This window comes from Epinephelus lanceolatus, chromosome 5 (assembly GCF_041903045.1).
Source record: "Epinephelus lanceolatus isolate andai-2023 chromosome 5, ASM4190304v1, whole genome shotgun sequence".
Classification (NCBI taxonomy): Eukaryota; Metazoa; Chordata; class Actinopteri; order Perciformes; family Serranidae; genus Epinephelus; species Epinephelus lanceolatus.
The window spans coordinates 43072763-43093828 of NC_135738.1; the positions used below are offsets into that span (position 1 = coordinate 43072763).

Genomic DNA, 21066 nt, shown 5'->3' on the forward strand with positions numbered 1-21066 from the left:
GACAGACAGACGAACGGACAACCCAAAAGCATAATGGCCCCGCCCATGGCTATCGTTGGTGCAGAGGCATAAAAACGCATATCTGCATATTTTTTCAGAACAAAAATCTGAACAAAACAACCACTTAGCCTACATGTGTACATGACCTTTTTTTCTGAAGACATGCTAAGGAAGCAAAAATACCCAAAATGTCAGATTTGACCAATACATGAAAAAAATGTTTTCACCTGGGGTGTCTGCCTTTAAAAGCCCATACTTAATTTTTTTGTTAATGCTGAAAAGAGGACATTATTTAACAATGTATTCATATAGAGGCTCTGCTCCTGAAGCGCTCCATCATCTAACAGTCTCACAATCACTCCCGGTTTCTCTCAGAGAGCAGAGTAAGAGCTGATGGAACCAAAATTAAATAATGCAAGCTTTTAACGTTGACTCGTTTGTTAACAGTGCAGCTAATTTCCCTTCTTTCCATCCTTATTTGCTCTTCCTGTCCTCATCCCCGCTAACCCTTTATTCTTCTGTATTTATTTCTGGACCAAGATGAGTGTAACTTTTTTTTTTTTAAGGTTCGGTTTAGGGACTATAAAGTTGTGCAGTACACAACATGCATGGGCAGATTCAAGGGAATGAGCCTAGTGCATGATGTTTCATGTATGTTTAGATTTTAAAAAAAGTATATGGCAAGATGAAGAAAAAAATGAAACACAAGTCCATTAAATGACACTCAAATGATTATAAAGGAATGGTTATAAGGCAAAATCAAATTTTAAATACAGTACAGGTCAAAAGTTTGGACACACCTTCTCATTCAATGCGTTTTCTTTATTTTCATGACTATTTACATTGTAGATTCTCACTGAAGGCATCAAAACTACGAATGAACACATGTGGAGTTATGTACTTAAAAAAAAAGGTGAAATAACTAAAAACATGTTGTATAGTCTAGTTTCTTCAAAATAGCCACCCTTTGCTCTGATTACTGCTTTGCACACTCTTGGCATTCTCTCCATGAGCTTCAAGAGGTAGTCACCTGAAATGGTTTTCCAACAGTCTTGAAGGAGTTCCCAGAGGTGTTTAGCACTTGTTGGCCCCTTTGCCTTCACTCTGCGGTCCAGCTCACCCCAAACCATCTCGATTGGGTTCAGGTCCGGTGACTGTGGAGGCCAGGTCATCTGCCGCAGCACTCCATCACTCTCCTTCTTGGTCAAATAGCCCTTACACAGCCTGGAGGTGTGTTTGGGGTCATTGTCCTGTTGAAAAATAAATGATCGTCCAACTAAACGCAAACCGGATGGGATGGCATGTCGCTGCAGGATGCTGTGGTAGCCATGCTGGTTCAGTGTGCCTTCAATTTTGAATAAATCCCCAACAGTGTAACCAGCAAAACACCCCCACACCATCACACCTCCTCCTCCATGCTTCACAGTGGGAACCAGGCATGTGGAATCCATCCGTTCACCTTTTCTGCGTCTCACAAAGACACGGTGGTTGGAACCAAAGATCTCAAATTTGGACTAATCAGACCAAAGCACAGATTTCCACTGGTCTAATGTCCATTCCTTGTGTTTCTTGGCCCAAACAAATCTCTTCTGCTTGTTGCCTCTCCTTAGCAGTGGTTTCCTAGCAGCTATTTGACCATGAAGGCCTGATTGGCGCAGTCTCCTCTTAACAGTTGTTCTAGAGATGGGTCTGCTGCTAGAACTCTGTGTGGCATTCATCTGGTCTCTGATCTGAGCTGCTGTTAACTTGCCATTTCTGAGGCTGGTGACTCGGATGAACTTATCCTCAGAAGCAGAGGTGACTATTGGTCTTCCTTTCCTGGGTCGGTCCTCATGTGTGCCAGTTTCGTTGTAGCGCTTGATGGTTTTTGCGACTCCACTTGGGGACACATTTAAAGTTTTTGCAATTTTCCGGACTGACTGACCTTCATTTCTTAAAGTAATGATGGCCACTGGTTTTTCTTTAGTTAGCTGATTGGTTCTTGCCATAATATGAATTTTAACAGTTGTCCAATAGGGCTGTCGGCTGTGTATTAACCTGACTTCTGCACAACACAACTGATGGTCCCAACCCCATTGATAAAGCAAGAAATTCCACTAATTAACCCTGATAAGGCACACCTGTGAAGTGGAAACCATTTCAGGTGACTACCTCTTGAAGCTCATCGAGAGAATGCCAAGAGTGTGCAAAGCAGTAATCAGAGCAAAGGGTGGCTATTTTGAAGAAACTAGAATATAAAACATGTTTTCAGTTATTTCAATTTTTTTTGTTAAGTACATAACTCCACATGTGTTCATTCATAGTTTTGATGCCTTCAGTGAGAATCTACAATGTAAATAGTCATGAAAATAAAGAAAACGCATTGAATGAGAAGGTGTGTCCAAACTTTTGGCCTGTACTGTATGTGAGTAGGCCCCAGGGAGAGGTCAAAAGGTTAAAACAGGCAGAGGGACTCAAGACAAGTTATTTCAGTAGGAGAGAACATATGATGGTTAGGCATAGGCATAGGCATTGAAAATTAGTTGCTATTATGTAAGTTAATTATTCATTTGTTATGGTTAGGATTAGGGATGTATCGTTATTTTTACAAAATCGGAATCAGTAATAAAAGATCGGAGGAATCAAAACAACAAAAAATGGCCAGGTTTTTCATCTATGTTGTTCATTGTTGCCTTCGCTTTCCAATGTATAAAGATATAGGCCTATTTTGTTTGCTGAAGACAAGAAGAAGATATTGAATTTGTTTACATTTTGTGCTGCTGAAACATTGATAAGCTTTTTGGATACTATTTAAATAAAAAACAAACCTTATGGGACAACTTGGACGCATTTTTTTTTTTCCTTTCTTAATGCTTTGCAAAGTATTGGATCGGACTCGGTATCAGACTCGGTTTCAAAATAAAGGACTCGGTATCGGATCGGATGCAAAAAAATATGTGATCGGGACATCCCTAGTTAGGATTAGGTATAAGATTATGATAAAGGTTAGGGTTAGAAAAAAAGAACGGGGGAGGTTATGGTATGAAAAAGTAACAAGAAACTATCTAATTTAAAAATGTATTACTATGATTAGGTGTAGGTATAAATATAATAAGTAGTTGAAGTTAGAATATCTAGGTAGGCTAAGGTATCGATATCTGATTAGGCTATGACTTAATAGAGGTCCACTGGAGTCTATTCTGAAAATATGTTTATGGCTACCAGGCAAGATAAAGAGATGCCTAAGTAAATGGTGTGGCTGCAGGTCAGTTCAGTAATGTACAGTACATGAAAGTGAAAATCAATAAGGCCTAGTGCAAATATGAGCAAAGAGTGATTTATGTTTGACATACAAAAACAGCTGGACATTTTCATCCGTGTTTCATTCATCCTTCTGTCTGTTCATGTTGCTGATGGCCTCTCTGAGTCTGAACAGAAGGAATAACTGTGTTTGCATTTCACACATTTTAGGCCTGATACTGGATTTACAGGCATGAAACAAACACTACAAACACAGGGGTTTATGAAATAACAGTAATGTTAGACTGCATTAAATTGTGTCTGCATCAGGACTATAAATAATAAATGCCAACAAATCATACTGAGCAGTAAACAGATTTAAAACTTGTCAAACTAACAAATTCTTATGGTCTGTCAGTTTTGTTTATCAGATTTTAAATCAACAAAACAAGCTCCAAAGGACAAAATGCCTGGTGTCTGAAAGGCATTCATTAAACACAACCTATCTGAAATGACAAGAGACAAAGACTTCAATTAGTGGCAGCCTGTGTCAAATTTAAATCAACTGCATCACTAAACAACAGTGTCGCAAGTTACAGTGCAATGATATGAACATACACTTAGCATTAATAGGTGCAAAAACTACAGCATCAAAAACTACCACATTATTTCTGTAACTGCATCGCAGTCTCAACAAAAATTGCCTATCAGTTTCACAAAGCTTGTGTGCTTGTGGTTAAGCCGCCAGTTTGTACCCAAGAGCACATGTTACACATTCAAATTGACGTCATGGGAATCTCTGGGTCTAAAGATTGGTCTTAGGTAGTATAACCTTTACTGGGGATGGGGGTGACATGCTCCTCCTAACTTTTCAAAATCTTATTTTTGTCCCCTCCACCGGTAAGGGTAATTATTTACCAAATAATCTCTTTACAGAGAATCTTTCGACTGTAGGGCTCCTTAAATCCAGAGGAGAGGGGAATTGAGGAAAATGTGAAATTTTTAAGTCGCTTTCAAGTATTACCGTGCATTTACAGTAATTAGTCTATACAAGCAGCAGCGCGTCATTGCCGTACTTGTGTTTGGTTTCATCTCTCAGGCTACATAGAGGCTACTGCTTTATACTCTGAATGATGGAGGTTGTTTTGCTGAGAGCACTACTGCTTTGGGCAGTACAAAACCAGATGACTCCTCTGCACTTTTTTCTAGTTTAAAAAAACAAAACAATGCGTGTTATCAACTAACCAACTAAATTTCGTTGTGGAAGCACAATGACAGTAAAACTTCCTTCCTTCCTTGGAGTCAGTATTTTCCCCAAAAAACTTTACTGAACACCAATCAAAGATAAGGCAGTAAAGATAACCAATTCTATAAGAATTTCTGTAAACTTTTCATCTTACACAGGTCAAAATTTTTTCGGTAATTCTGTGCCTACAGATATCATATCTACCATCAATAACAAAATAACTTTCAAAAAAGCACATTTTATGTTTAATCAGCCTAGTTGCCTTCTGCATGTTTCATACATGTCAGCTTTTCTAAAGTGATGTAATATATAAGCTGACTTTGTAATTGGGAGGAAGAGGAGATGGTGGATGGCGTGTCACCTAGGTGAGACGTCTGCCAAGCTGCAGACCACTGTTTGAGACCAACAAACAAAAAAAGGTATTTTTTCAGGGATTTAATGCGGAGTTTCTAGCTGCTTTTTAGCCCCTATATGTTGCTATTTTTTACCAACCCATCACGGTTTTGCCAGCAGCTTTTTAGCCTCCAAACATTGGTGTTTTGCAGAGAGCTGTCACTGTGTTTCCAGCGACTTTTTAGCCCCCCAAATGTGAGTGTGTCCTCTAGCTTTTTAGTCCACAAATGTGGGTGTTTTTAGCAACCCATCACTTTTTTCCTGTGTTTTTTCAGCCCCAAACAGGTGTTTTTCAGGAACCCATTGCTGTGTATCCAGCAGTTTTTTAGCCCCCAGACGTGGGTGTTTTTCAGCAACCTGTGACGGTTTTTACCAAAGCTTTTTATCCCTGAACATTGGTGTTTTTCAGGAACCTGTTGCTGTTTTTTCTGTAGTTTTTTAGCCCCCAAATGTGGGTGTTTTTAGCAACCTGTCGCTTTTTTTCCTGTGGCTTTTTAGCCCCCAATAATATAAAATAGGATTTACATTTTTCAGTTTTTTTTGCATTTTTTGTTTTAGAATCTGACTTCATGTGTCCTCCCGACTTCTGAGACCAAATGCGCTTGAGTCTTAGGTCATACATGAACCATTTGCACTCTACAAGTCAAACATCCTTCCCTCATTGCCAAGATGATAATGCCCCTATAAACGATTTCAGGTTTGGTTTTCTGAACGCAAGAACAAAGTCAAACATCTTCCAGTGAGTCATTTCAAACCTTTATCGTTATACCTTCTTCTTCTTCTTCTTCTTCAACAAGAGGCTTGTATCTTTTATGCCAAAACCCACATACAGACAGCGCAGGCTGCATAGAACTGATCTCAAAAAGAGGATTAAAGTTGTTGTGAAGTTCCATGACATGTTTTTATACATTCTTGAGTATTTCCACCAACAAAGTACTTTTCTTTTATCACGTTAAACCTGTAACTCACCTCACCCACTTATTTTGGGTTGTTGTAATGTGGACTGTCAAATAAGCACAGAAATGTCTGAAAAACTAAAATAACGCTTTTCCCCACCCACCCTTCCTTGACAGTAAACCAAATATAACCTCTAATAAAACAGTCATTTCATTTTCCCTTTTTTTTTCTCTCTCTCTCTCTCTCTCTCTGCCACTATCTTTTCTTCCACTCCCTCTGCAAGCTGAGGATTATTCCTTGTAGATTAACAGCCTGACTTTGTCTTCTTGGTCTCGACCATTTTCTTCCTCCTCTTGCTCCTCTCATCTTTCTTTCATAGTCATTTCTTTGCTTTAATCTCGCCTATATCTCTTCGTTTTCCCTTCTTCTTCTTTCTCTCTCTTTTCTACGGCTCTTCTTGCCATCAGGGAACAGTAGATTACCTCCAATGAACCACAGTAGTGGTGTGATTAGCAGCAGTAGTTAAGATGACAGAGCAATCATCTGAACCTATGGCAGCTTTGATCACAGGGATGAATGCCATCATCTGCTGATCCAGTGTGTGTGTGCACTGTGCATGCATACAGACACAACTCTGAAATTCACTCCAAAGTATGCTGTCAAACAAGCTGTTTTATAACAGTTACAATTGTTATAAATTTAGGGTATTTATCCATCACTGCTTCATTTCAGCTCCTGTTTTGATTTCCTCTGTTGTTTCTAAGTGCTAATGCCACCCAAGCGCCAACCAAAGCAGCCTTAATCAATTCACTGTCGTCAGTGGCAATGGTGCCTTTCAACTCTCTCCCTTTTAAATGAGATTTGCAATAGAAAAGAGGCACCAGCCTGCTGTATTCAGTGGCAGGAGGCTCCTTCAGCTCTCTCAAGTCGCCTGTCTGTGATGTCTGTGCATGTGCGCGTGTATGCCCGTGTGTGTGTTTATGTACACTGTCTCCAGTGTTAGATGCAGCAGATGCTTCAGCAGAGGGGAGCCACACATCAGCCTTGATATCCATCCATTAGCATATCAGCATCCCCTCTTTTTCTACCTCCCTCCCTCCCTCACTCACGCTGTCAGAAATTGATGATGTGCAATTACAAAGCATGTGTCAGTGCAACTAAACATCATTTAATAGCTCCAAGCTGACAGTACATGACTGAGCAAGCGGAGCAGCACCAGTGTCACATTCAGAGTAGGCCTACCATGTTTTCTAGCATGTCGCTGGTACGCAAACCAAACTCGCTGTCGTGTAAAAAGTCAAGCCTACATAATAAACGTGCATATTAAATATTCTACACCTATCCTATATATATAGTGGTATGTTGGGACAGTGGTTAGCATTGTTGCCTCACAGAAAGAAGGTTCCTAGTTGGAACCCAGGGTGGGGGAGCCCCTCTGTGCAGAGTTTGCACGTTCTCCCTGTTTTTTCCGGGTGCTCCGGCATGATCTGTTATCCTGTGATATTCTGGCAACCTGTCCAGGGTGTACCCAACTGGGTATATGACAGCGTGTTCCAGTTCCTGCCAATATCCAGCAACTTCGCACAGCCATTGAAGAGGAGTGGACCAACATTCCACAGGCCACAATCAACAACCTGATCAACTCTATGCGAAGGAGATGTGTTGCACTGCGTGAGGCAAATGGTGGTCACACCAGATACTGACTGGTTTTCTGACCCCCCCAGACCCCCCCAATAAAGCAAAACTGCACATTTCAGAGTGGCCTTTTATTGTGGCCAGCCTAAGGCACACCTGTGCAATAATCATGCTGTCTAATCAGCATCTTGATATGCCACACCTGTGAGGTGGGATGGATTATCTCGGCAAAGGAGAAGTGCTCACTAACACAGATTTTAGACAGATTTGTGAACAATATTTGTGAGAAATGGTCTTTTGCGTGTATAGAAAATGTTTTAGATCTTTGAGTTCAGCTCATTAAAAATGGGAGCATGTTGTGTTTATATTTTTGTTCAGTGTAGAATGTACAAGTGTTAAAGTATCAATCATTTAAATAGTGCTGCATGTGTAGTTTATGTAGATAGCAGTAGCTTTCACTTATTGCATACTGGTTGGTTTCATACTTAGCTGTACTTGCTTATGATAATAATACCAAGGCCGTAATTATAATATATATATTGGGGGATACAACCCCACAAATATATTGTTAAAAATATATAGATAAAAATAAATTGATATGCAACAACAGGCAATCACACACCATCATCTAAAATAATCCATGGCAAATATAATCATAAATACACTAAACAAACTGCTGTTATTATTACTACCGGTTGTAGTATTACAGTGTACTGCAGTTCTATGAGTGGTTTATCAAAGTGATGTTGCCATACCCTAAAAAGTCGTTGCTCGACTGCTGTGGGTAGGCAGGCCCACAGGAAGTGCGCCAGTCTTTTAAGTCAATTTTTGTAATCCATCAAACAAACAGTGCGTTTACATGACATTAGAGCAGTGTTTCCCATACATTCATTTATCTGTGGCGTTGCGCCACGAATAAATATCTCCGCCACATATAGATTTTTATGCTTTTGGCGCTACCTGTTCGACCTCGCTCATAAGCACATTATAATGGGACTCACTGTCTGTGAATGTAGCTTGTCGTTACAATTCCGGTGCAATAGGTGGCGGTATGCATCGTAAAGACGCACTTAATGCACCTGGTCCGCCAGAAGAAGAAGAAGAAGAAGCAGACGTAGTAGCAGAATGGATCCAAAGACCTCTCGGTACAAATATGTGGGCAAACAAGTCCAAAAGTGGTCCAAACAACTCTAACTCATCATGTTATATTAGCCTGTGTCTGTATTAACATAGCTGGAAGCTCAACATGTGCAGAGACATTAACTCACGCTGTTAGTAGTGTTAACTGCAGCGCGAGTCCCGTAGCAGCTCGCCCCCGTTAATCAATTACAGTGGCTCCACCGGCAACGGGGGCGGCGCGACAACCACTGTCTGTCGCGCAACAACTCTTTATTTTACACGGCTCTTCTATTTTTGTCGCGCTACGCTCCCCTACGCGACCCTCCAGCAGATAAAAACTACATGAAGTAGTGTGCTAAACGAGCGCAATGTGTTTTTAAATGAATAAACCATTATCAGAGGTGATATGTGATCATTCTTTTTCATGCATTTACCCATGTTTATCCGTGACATTGTATAAATGTCCGTGGCGGACATTTGAAAGCGAGTAGATGACAAACAGTACAGTAAACTTGTAGTTAACTCAAATATATGTAATAACTTAGGTGGAAAATGCTTTAACATTTCATGCAGCCTACATGCAGCCTCTTGGCTCAGCAAACAGTAAACAACCCAGCTGGCTTCTCTATGTGTCGCTTCCGTACGCAGTCAGTGGAGCCCAAATGAATACGGCGTGACGCTACGCTGACGTGACACTTACATTTGCAGGTGGAGCCCAGCTGTAAGGTTCTGCTCATTAGTAATTAACTCTGACGTTGGATGTTCACTCCTTCACACAGATGAGTATTGAAAAATACTCCACCCCCCCCCCCCCCCCCGAAACCACCACAAATAGATTCCTGTCCTGTGGGAAACACTGTTAGAGAATATGGATTTCCTCTATTAGTCAAACTAAAACCAGACTTTAAAAAATATGTAAACATGTTAGTCCAACTGAAATCGTACTAAATCTAATTTCTCAAAGTCGGACTAACACACTCACATAATGAGATTAGGAGTCAAATTATTCCTGCATGTATGATGGCCGAGGCACTTTGCTCATGCTCCACAGTTTCCAACCCAGGCTCTGACCCAGAAGTCGAATAGCATTAAATGGGTAACAGAAGAGGAAGCCAGGACAGACAAAATGCATAGAGCTGTAAAGTTGTCCACCATTAAAAAGTATAAAAGAGCCACAAGATTAAATAATCTTATCCCCATTCAAGTTAGCGGAGCTCTAAACTGGGAGTTATCCATTTGGCCAGTGGAAGACTCTAATGCACCTGCTCTATGGGCTGCACAGCTCCCTATCCATGAATTTATATACATATTTTTACCCGTTACACAGCTTTTTGCAGGTTGCCTTTTGGGTAACTACTGGTATTCACCTCGGTGCAGGATTCTGCACAGCTAGTGGCATAAGGGAGTTACAACAGGCCCCAGTGCACACTATTATGACAGTCCCGACAGCAGGGGCGATTCTAGGATCAGAGGTTTAGGGGTGCTGAGCACCCAGAGAGCTGCCCGGCCAGGAAAGATAAATTTCACTGTTTTGTACATTTTAACTCAATTTCATTCCCACATTTGTGAAAGAAAAGCACAACACTTTTTGGGAAAGTCTGTGACTAAACCATCAAATCTGATAAAGGTTATTTAAATGCTGAGCCACAGCAAAAGAGGAATGGATTGGAATCATAAAAAAAAACATATCGTAACCCTAATTTGTGGGGGAGGATAACTCATTTTGATACAGCAGCTCCTCAACATACACATAAACAGTTATGTATGTTTCTGGAGTAAACCAGCCCCCTATAGTGAGTACCAAAAATACCAAAAATGGACCTTGGACTTATTTTTTGGACTTTTATTTGAAATGCAATGCACAACATGTAACATTAACACATTAACAGTAATTGACTTTTTCAATGTTTGTCTCTGCCTTTTTCCTTCTTGTCTGTATTATATAATACAAATACATAAATAAAAATACACTTCAAAAAAGAGAAGTGCTTGAAATCTACAAAATAATAATAATAATAAATACACACAATAGGAGTTATAATGTTAATGGGCATCCAGTCAGTTAGCTAGTCAGTAGCACTTTGGCTTTAATATTAACATTATCACAACAGCTAGCTTCTCTCATTCCAATTCAAACAGAGGACACTGGTACTGACCACCTGTAACGTTTCGTAGCTAGAAAAAACGTCAGCTAACTCCTACCTAACAACATAAACAGTGGCCTACGATTAAATGCAGCAAAAATGAGGACTGGTAATGATAATAATGTGTTGGTATTGAGTGGCAGAAGTTAAGAAATGTGCCACATATCCTGGTTTAAGCCAGGTACTTACACTACTTACACTACTGCATATCTCCCACTCTGGAAGGCAGCGCATTGCTCTGTGCAGATAGAGCGCTCAGAGCCCGAGTCGAGGGATGGGGTGGATCAAACCATTTTTTTTGGGGGGGGCTGTATTTTTGTTGTTAAAATATTACGTTGCAACCAAGTACTGTATGGTTTCGACACTTTTCTAGCTTGTTAAAAAGGGACATACAGTAAAAAAATAAATTAAAAAAAAATCACTCATATTTTAGGGGTGCTGGGATTCAATTTAGGGGTGCTTCAGCACCCCCAAAAATGGGCTAGAAACGCCTATGCCCGACAGTGCATGCTATCCTGCACATATCGTCTCATAACATGATCACAGACGTGACATTGGATAACATTAACATACATATTACCCCACAATCATCATTGCATGGCTGTAAGTCACAAAAATACCAAAGAAAATGAAAAATTATTACTTAAACAATTTTAATAATTTATCAGGTGGCAGATTTGGTCCCCCCCAATACTGACTCTATGGCTACGGCCCTGCTATATTATCATGGTTTTTCCTCAGGGACAACAGTCTGTAAACCATGGAATCACTATTAACTTACTGCGTTAAAAAAAAAAAACAACCCTAATGTTTAAACCTCACAATATTCAAGATATCCAGCCACACAACACTGTTGACAGTCCTCTAAATCCAGCCTTATGGACTTGTATATTATTTGTTACACTTATATGCGGGCAAAGTTTATAGTAAACTTGCCTCCTGCAGTATGACGATAATAATCATGTGAAATCCCGAGTAATGAACTAGCCTCTATGCTAAATGACACTTTTGTATGACAGAGCAGAGCAGGTTAATGCAGTTGGTAATTAGCCTCATGCAGTTCTTACCAAACGCGACTCCTCTGAGGCTTTATCCGGACAAAATCCTTTAATATCGTTCGCGAGAGACACTTGAAGATAAAGTGAGCCCGCAGTCATACACACACTCACACATGTCCCTCGCACACACATAAAACACACTCACACATGCAGAGTCCTCTGAACTGTACAGTTGCCCCGCGTCTGTACTGAGCGCTTAAGTGAAGCGCGAGCTTCCTCGACTATCACCTGCCATGTGATAGGCACGATGCCTTCAGGAGCCGCTCGGAATATCTCGCGTCCTCCACTGCCTGACGTTAAATTCATATTGGACATGTTTGTTTCACTAATGATTCGAGATATGGTGCAAAATAAGTCATCTTTATCAGTGAATAACAACAGGTGTCATGCAAGTAGGTTAACTCCTTAACTGTTACTTTAATGCAAACTCAATTTGTTTTCATATTACTTGCGATAAATGCCTATTCGCCGTGTCTATTACTGTATCATGTAATATGCCACTGAATTAACCACATAGCACGTTGGCAATACAAACCTCACAGACAGGCTCTTACCCGTATTTATTTATAGTTTTGACTCAAAATTACCTGTGCCGAAACACAGAAAAATCAAATATCCGACAGTAAGGGAAGGCAGCACAACCGTAAATTAATGATTTGTGGGATAATTTAAATTTAGAGACATTAAACTCAATACTCCTCCAAAAAGTTCTTCAGGTTGCATATCAGTCTCACATATTTTCAGGAAAAAGAAGGAAGTTATTCATTAAGAATAGGCCAACCACACCAACGTAAAACAACTATAAGCCTTTTTCCCCTCAAGATTATTGTAAAATCAAAAATTGATGTGTGATTGTTATAAACTCTAATGAATGCCACAGATACTACTCGGAAATGATAAGAATATTGAATAATGTTTCTAGTATCTTGAAGAGGTTTAGTCAACAATTTGTTAACTTTTTGATTAAAAATTTTACACTTGAAAAAAAGCACAAACAATACAGTAAATAAAATACAGCCCACAACAGCCACTCAACATGAATGAAAACTGTGTGAATTTTACTTTCATATATTATGTTGTTTCATTATGACTCAACACTGTCATCTAGTGGCGTAATGTATGTTTGTAATAGCACTCAAACTATTCCCATCTTTTTTGTATGTATAGGCAGTATTTGTTTCTGATGTAACTGATTTGTATGCCTAAATGTTTTATGTAAAACATTTATTTATATAATTGTTTGTAAGGTGAGCAGTGACATTTTTGCATCCTCTGTGTTGGAATTGATCTTATTTTTACCTGTCATACACTGAACAAATTGTTTTTAAGTGAAAACTGGAGGGCTTTATTTACAGCTGAGGACCCAGACCCAGCTGACCTTGTTAATTCATTGATTTATTCAATCATTTGGATCAGGAGATCCAAGGAAATGTGTTATTAGCCAAATCGGGTTAAGCTGCTGTTGCAAAACAATTGTGACATGACCTGTGCTCCAGGGCATGAGACACAAGTATATGAAGTATGGAGTCAGACCAGATTCAGGTATGCTTCTAGAATAGCTGGTTTCACCTGAGTGTGTCATGTGTCATCCTCAGATTGAATAAAATTGTCACTGTTTTCAAATCATACAAAAATGATGATTATCATCATCATCATCATCATCATCATCATTATTATTATCATTACTAATAATAATAATGATAATAATAATAACAAAAACCATGCAGTGACTTCTCACTTGTTCAATATAGGGATTAAAAAAACTGGCCAAAACCACACATTTCTAAATAGGCAACCTTTCATGGTGTCAGAAAAACAGCCCTGTTTTCAGTGCTCACATGATGCATATTCCTAAATTAATTTGTGTTTCATGAATTGACCACAGAGAAAAGCTGGTTCAGGTGGCAAAGCTGTTTTATACATGTTATGCACCTGCAGTTGATTCACTATTTAAAAAGCTTCACATGAAGTCAACATCACTGAAGATATGTCTGAGTGTTTTATTGAATGCAACACCAAACCAGTGCAGTTCAGACATTAGTGGGAGAGAGTGCGCTCAGTGGACGGCTGGGATGGCAGCTTTCTGTGGTTTGGTTCACATCCACTCTCAGGAGCCCTTGCACACAAGAGGAGAACAAGCAGTTAGCTATAAGAAATATCTTCATCATGTTGATGGATTGCTATTTTTGTAATAATAAGATACTTACACAGTGGACTGAAATGCAGACGACCACTTCTCTCCAGCTGTCTTGTAAAGGTAACTCTGGATGCACTGCAGGAACCTTCAGTCTCTGTAAAATACAGCAGTTTAAAAGAAATATTAAAGTACAATGAGTAACATTGATCATCTTTAAATGGTTAAATAAGTAACATTAAGACTTGCTGTTAATGTTGTCATTAACTGTTTCATACCTCTGTCTGCTCTCCAGCTTGTCCTGTTGGCTGCATGTAAGTATTTCTGTGCTGTCATCAAGGTAACCAGGGCTCACTCAGCTCAGGGAGAGAGGGAACATGAATAATGGTTAGTAAAACAGATTAATAAATAAGTGATATTATCTAAAGAAACAGGCGTGGCATAGAGTTTGTAGCTAGTTTGCACAATAGTACACATAACTTTCTGTCTTTATATTATATTATACTCCAGCCTAGGTCCCTGTTTTAGTAAGTCAGAGACTCATACTTACTTTTTTCGTCCATGGTGAACAGCAGCAGCTCAGGTGGTGGAGTGAGATAAACCTTTAGTATGACAAAACAAATGTTGCTAAGACATCTTTGAATTACTGAATATTATGAATATAATACCTTTAAAATAGTTACTAGTCAGCTGGTCCACCCCCCCCCCCGCGACCCTCAAGAGGATGAAGCGGTTAGAAGATGAATGAATGAAAATAGGACGGCCGGCCGAGTGTCTTCTTTTTTTGGAAATCAAAATATGGTCACCCTACAGTGTAAAATAAATAAAATCCTATTGTCTGTCCTGTTTATTGCTTGGGCACTGTTATTTACGTGACAACACCTGAACATAACACACACAGACACACACTGGCTGTTTGTTTCTACCTCTCTTCTCTCTGGAAGTCTCGGACCTCCAGCCGCCCGCCTCCGCCTTGATTAAACGCTGAAAATAAAAGAGGGAGATAGGTTTTTCCTATTTTATCTTATTTTGTTTTATTTCTCCCTCTCCCCTCGCTAGAAGCGTCGGACCTCCCGCCTCCCGCTCCCGTCTCAAACACGGAGGTCTCCCTCTCCGCAGCTGAGCACCCACGGCGCACGCCCGGCCTGTTAAATAGCCTGTAACCACTGTGTGACACAAACTCAGTGCTTTGGTCATTAAATAATGTCGGGCTCGGTTTGGGTTCGGACAGAAATATGCGGCCTGTGTCGCACTCTAACACACACACACAAACACACGGAAAACGGACATTATCATCAGTTTATAAAAAAAACCCCGGACGCCCTGGACGGGATGTGAAAAGTGGACATGTCCGGGCAAAAGAGGACGTTTGGTCAGCCTATTTTACACTACATTTTCACTGAAAGCTGACCAAACCCGGCCCCAGCCCGAATACAATTTATAGCTACATTTTTGACCAAACCCGGCCCGACCCGGTACCGTCGGGCTCGGACCGCCACACTCTAGTGTGTGTATGTGTCCCCTATTGGGGCCTATCTGAATTTCTGTCTTTGAGAGACATTATTTTGTAATATAACTGAATTTTCTATCCATACATATAAATTTTAAATATATTAAAACTATAAGGCATCTTTGAGTAAACTGCGAGTATCATTTAAGTAGGCTTTGTCGTGGCCGGCCGAGTGTCCTCTTTTTTAGAAATCAAAATATGGTCACCCTAAAGTTTAGTTGATTCAAAACACACCCAAGACACACATTAAACGTGTCTTAATAGAGATGATTTCAAACACAAGTACACAAATAGGCTTCACTATAACTCGCAGCATTCACAGACAGACACTTGTGTTAATCCGGACACATTTTCCCCACTAATACAACATGCTAACGTTATTAGCACAAGCCTATGGCATTCTACATTGTATAAATTAGCCTAGCAACTAAGTTAGCGATCCTTTCCACTTCTCATATAAAACCAGGGACAACAGCAACATGAAACAAAGGTAACGGCACACAGTTTTGCTCCATTACAACTCATAAAGTTCACTGACAAAACAACTGTCCTGCACTAAACACGTTTTCCAAACAAATATGACATTATTAGCACAAACCTATGGCATTTTACATTGTATTGATTAGCCTAGCGGCCGGCGATCTTTTCCTCTTCCCATATAAAGCCAGGGACAGCAGCAACATTTAACAAAGGCAACGGCACACAGTTTGGCTCCATTATAACTCACAAGACTCACCGACAAAATAACTGTCACACCAAACACGTTTTCCAAACAAATGTAACATGCTAACGTTATTAGCACAAGCTTAATGCATTTTACATTGTATAAATTAACCTAGCAACTGGCAATTTTCCCTCTTCTCATATAAAGCATTTAACAAAGGCAACGGCACACACTTGGCTCCATTATGTGGGTGTTTCCATAGATAGGTGATGTGTATGAGCTTTCAGAAACAACTGATGTATCACTGTAATGATGAACACACACATCCAGGTCACCATCTTGACCCAGAGATCAAACCAAGAATGAACCATGCCAACATACTTTTATTTTATTGGTCTGTATTTCTTAGACACAAAATAATGATTAGAAATGTGTGCAGACAGTAAATGTGACTCATTGTATTCTTCCATCAACATCATGACAATATATTATTGCATTTCACTGCTGCTTCACATCTAAGGTGGTCTTTTTTGTTTGTTTGTTTGTTTGTTTGTTTTAATGAAGTGTAATAAAGTATTGAATAATAAAGTGAATTTGTCTCTTCTGGTCCTTGTGTACCCTCAGGTACACTGGGATGACACAGATGAGCCCAGAGGCCCTGAAAAGCACTAGGTCCCCTGTGTGACTTTATTTGGGAGTATGGGATTGTGTACTAAAGGACGATACCAACCTATGTGACAGGGTTTTTCAGCTGGGTGCTGCTTTATAACTCGTCTTGAAGAGAGGCCCTTTTTCCAAATATAGCTTTCAGACCTGTTTTTCTTAAGCTTTGTGGTTGTGAGGCGTCATTTCTAAAATGGCACATGCTAAAATGAACAGCAACATTTTCTCACATTTAGCTCCAGATTTTTTTTTTCTTTCTGTTTCACAAAAAACATGCAGTGAGGGATTAAAAAAATAAGAGGTCTGTTAAAAAAAGAAATGAAAAGAAAAGAACATAATAAAACACTGATTTTTGTTATTGATGCCCAAAGGAAATTAAAAATGCAAAAAAATGCATTGCATTTAATTAAAGTGGACGTTAAGGGGTTAAGGTTGTGCTCATTTTAACTCCTTTATGTACTGTTGGGATTTACAATCTACAGCAATGCATCATAGTCTATGAGATCATCATATGTGTGTAGTGTGGCCAAAACCACACATTTTAAAATAGTCAACCTTTAATGGTGTCAGAAAAACAGCCCTGTTTTCAGTGCTCACATGATGCATATTCCTAAATTAATTTATGTTTAAAATCTGGGTCAGGTTTTTCTGCTTCCATTAAAAAAAATAAAAATAAAAATAAAAACCTATACAAAAGCTGTTGCACCTGGTATCTTAGGAACCAACATAGACCTTGGTGACAAGGTCAACATTTGGCCGGTGTGACTCTCTCTGTATTGTAATCACTGAGGTAGTTATATACATACATATATATATATGTATATATGTATACATATATACATATATATGAATGTATAAATATTTTACTCTTGTAGGAGTAAATATGAAATACTTTATATGACATATATGACATATACAGACATATTTATATGAGCTATTTCCTCCTGAGACCCTGTGTCCTCATACTAGGACATTACATTTTGAGTTTCATGCACCTTATACTTCACTCTGCTTAACTTAGACCCGTTGTCCAAGTTTGTGGACACTTTTTTGTGCTATCTAGCAGTAGTATGTACAGAGGCGTATCAATGCCAAGCCAGGGGGACATCCTTTTTTTTTTTTTTCTAAACTATTTACTGTTCAAAGACAATGTTTAGTTTTTTGTACTTATCAGGTCCAAGTAATCACAAATAGGTAGGAGAAATTAAAAATGCATTCCAAACAAAAGCGATTATATTAACAAAAGCTAAATATTTAGGTTTTAGCAACCCACCAACTACACATTATTCCACTTCCATGTTAATTACCATCAAAAAATCGTGTGGAGAATACACTTACCGCTACACATAAGGTCGGCAAATAATTCAGGTGATCAATGCCAAGAAAATGCAGCTAGCATTACTTTGGTTTAACAAGTAAATTACAAATAGGCTGTTAAGCTCATAACAAGCCTGACTAGTTACAGAGGCTTTGGTTTAATGTTGTCAGTGACACATAGTAATAGTCATGTGGTGTCATATGGAGACAAAAGTAGGAAGTAGGGCAGCTTCATCAGACCACTCTGACTTCATTCCAAAACAGCAAAGGATAAAATGAAAGTAAATAGACAGCGACACCTGTTGTCCAGTGTTTGAAATCACTGCACCCTTGGTTTGTTTAATGACAGAAGGTTCATCCAGTTCACTGAGACCTGAGATCTGAATTACTGTAAATATATTAATCGGGCACACAGTCTTGCTTATTTTTCTTTACAAATATCGAAAACAAAATCCTCACACTCCAAAGGACAGCTAGTCAAAATAAGAATAATATGATAAAGTGGCTGCAGTTGAGAGAATGTATGTAACTTATTTAATAATGTAAGCAATGGCATTAACAACCCCTGTGTTATAAGTGTATAATATAATAAGTGAAACTTCTAGCTGGTGCTGCTGATTGTTTTATTTACCCAAAAGCAGTTTGATACCACTAATACAAAGGTATTTGATGTGGAAAATATTAAATCACTCAACAAATTGGCGGTAAATTAATATGACAATAATTTTTCAAAATGAAAAGATCGGTATGGAAGAGGTCGTTTATTTTGACCTTCATCACAGTACTTTTTCTTTTTTGTCTAATGCAGCTAATGAGCCGAGTGAATTCCTGACCCACATGAAATTACCACAAATAAATCCAGGTGAAAATACATTTAGTAACCTTTAGTATTTACTTACATCTTTGCTAAAGTATTTTCTTTCATTTGTATATGCTTTACTAGACAAATTCATTACATGCTGGTTGGTTTGTAGTAATTTGATTTATTGCAAATTGAGCTTAATGAATCTGCTGCAGGCTACACCAGTACACCCCAACCTTTATTATGTCACAGACCCCCATTTGATAAGATTTCACTTCAGGGACCTCCAAGCGAAAAGATTTTGGTTGTTAGATATGATTCAGACCAGAATTATCTACAACTGAGGAGATAATCATGGAGGAAGGGAAACCTTGGATCAGAATAGTCACACTTACGACTCTTACTCACACTGGGCTCTCAAATGTAGTAAAAAAAATAAACTCTTCTCCATTTTTCTGGGGACCCCCTAGAACTTCCTCAAAGGCCCCTCCACACCACAAAGGCTACACCACTAAAGCACAATATCATCTTACATGAATGGTTTTAATGTGAGACCTGTATTATTAGTCTTACCAGTCTTTTAGCCCTGTATGGTACTCGTTATGATGTCAGTTGATAAGAATTTTTATTTTTCATTTTTGTCATAAAAAACACATTTGAATTAATTACTGTACTATTATCCAAAAAGTGTCATGGTGGGAAATTAATAAACGTATGTTGCTTCAAGGCAACATTTGCATTCAAACAATTTTCTATTACTTAAACAATTTAAAATTAAACTTTACTCATTTTTAGACCATTTTTGTGGAGAGAGATGATGGCGCTGAACCATGTGATGAGGACCCCAAAAAAGGGACTCAACATGGCCTCCAGACAGTCATGTGACAATATAAACAGTGCCATTGGTTTCCTTAAGTCCCTAACTGTTTTAGTATTGCAACATAACTGAGGATGTATTGTGTGAGTGTAAACGGACAAAAATGGAGATGTTACCTAACGGCAGCACAGTAGCACTGAGGGCGAGAGGAGCCATGTGTCAAAATTTAACATGTACAAATTTGTGTTTATAAACATTACCATGAACACCCAAGTTTTGCCTCAGGGCCCCTTTGAATATGACCATAAATGTCTGCATAGTGTTTGTCTGTGTTCCACATCTACATCATTACTTTGTTTTAACATTGCTAATAAAAAAAAAACTTAAATTGGAAAAAGAAATCACATCAATTACACGTGCACATTTTATCTTTAATATTACACTGTCATATTACAGAAGCCCATTGTGTAGAGGAGGTAAAAATATGACCAGCAGGGGGCGTGAAGTGAATATGCACAATGCAGGCAGCTATGGATCTTGAGCAAACAACGAACAAGTGAATTGTTTTCTTGGATGCTCTATCCAAACAAAAAAAAAATAGTTACACTTGATACTAAAACAAAACAGACAGACAAACAAAAAAAAACAGCTAAAATCACAATATCACTTTTTCTAAATCACTTTTAGAATAAGTTTACCATCACTCGCTTTCTTAACCCCTCAATGATACCAAATACATGATGGCTCCTCTTGCCTTCTATGGTACAGTGTTGCCTTTATGTAACATCCCCATTTTTGGCTGTTTACGCTCACACAATACATCTTCAGTTATGTTGCAGTACTTTAAAAAACAGTCAGGGCCCTACAGAACCCAGTGGCACTGTTTCTATTGTCACATGACTGTCTGGAGGTCATGTTGAGTCTCTTTTTTGGGACCTTCCTCACATGGTTTGGCGCCATCAACTCTCACAACAAAAATGGTCTGAATACGTAATTTTTGTTTTACAATCTGGAAAACAAATTGATTCACAATAACAATTAATAAAGTTTAATTTCAAATTGTGTACTTTATGTGATCATTTAGTAATAGGAAATTGTTAAAATGCAAATGTTGCCTTGAAGCAAGCCCATACAGTACATTTATTAATTTTCCACCACAACACTTTTTGGTATTGTGTTTATGTTCATATACTGTTTAAATGAATACCAGTCATCATCATTTTCATTTTATCTCTACAGATCAACCTAGATTCATGTATTAATGTTAGTGGTAATAAAGGTCAGGCTATGGCACTGTGTAGTCTACTATAACAGTGCACTTTGTGAGTCACACGATTTCTTCCTTTTACAGAATGAATGCAATAATATTCTATGACTCCATAAAGAAGGAAAGAGTAAACACTCTCAGATGAACAAACCAGCAAACTGAAAATGGGCATTTAAATCTA

General features: G+C 38.8%; 1 protein-coding gene and 1 long non-coding RNA gene across 4 annotated transcripts in view; both read right to left on the bottom strand.

Annotated features, from left to right (window-relative positions):
- Positions 1 to 11914, bottom strand: part of ppfibp2b (PPFIA binding protein 2b) — a 148088-nt gene extending 136174 nt beyond the window's left edge. Inside the window, exon 1 of one of the 2 annotated variants that reach the window (XM_033634515.2) lies at positions 11721 to 11914. The gene's annotated coding sequence lies outside the window, so the exon portion shown is untranslated. The remainder of the gene's footprint in view (positions 1 to 11720) is intronic. The other variant, XM_078168256.1, reaches the window with a different exon arrangement.
- A 1783-nt stretch (positions 11915 to 13697) lies between these two features.
- LOC117261862 (uncharacterized) lies at positions 13698 to 14451 on the bottom strand. Of its 2 annotated transcripts, XR_004502077.1 has the most exons (4): positions 14396 to 14451; positions 14124 to 14204; positions 13919 to 14002; positions 13698 to 13827 (listed from the first exon to the last, which is right to left on the bottom strand). It is a non-coding gene; the product is annotated as an uncharacterized LOC117261862 (long non-coding RNA). The 2 variants fall into 2 exon arrangements; XR_013491676.1 differs by lacking the exon at positions 14396 to 14451 and having other exon boundaries at positions 14124 to 14222.
- Positions 14452 to 21066: the final 6615 nt, after the last annotated feature.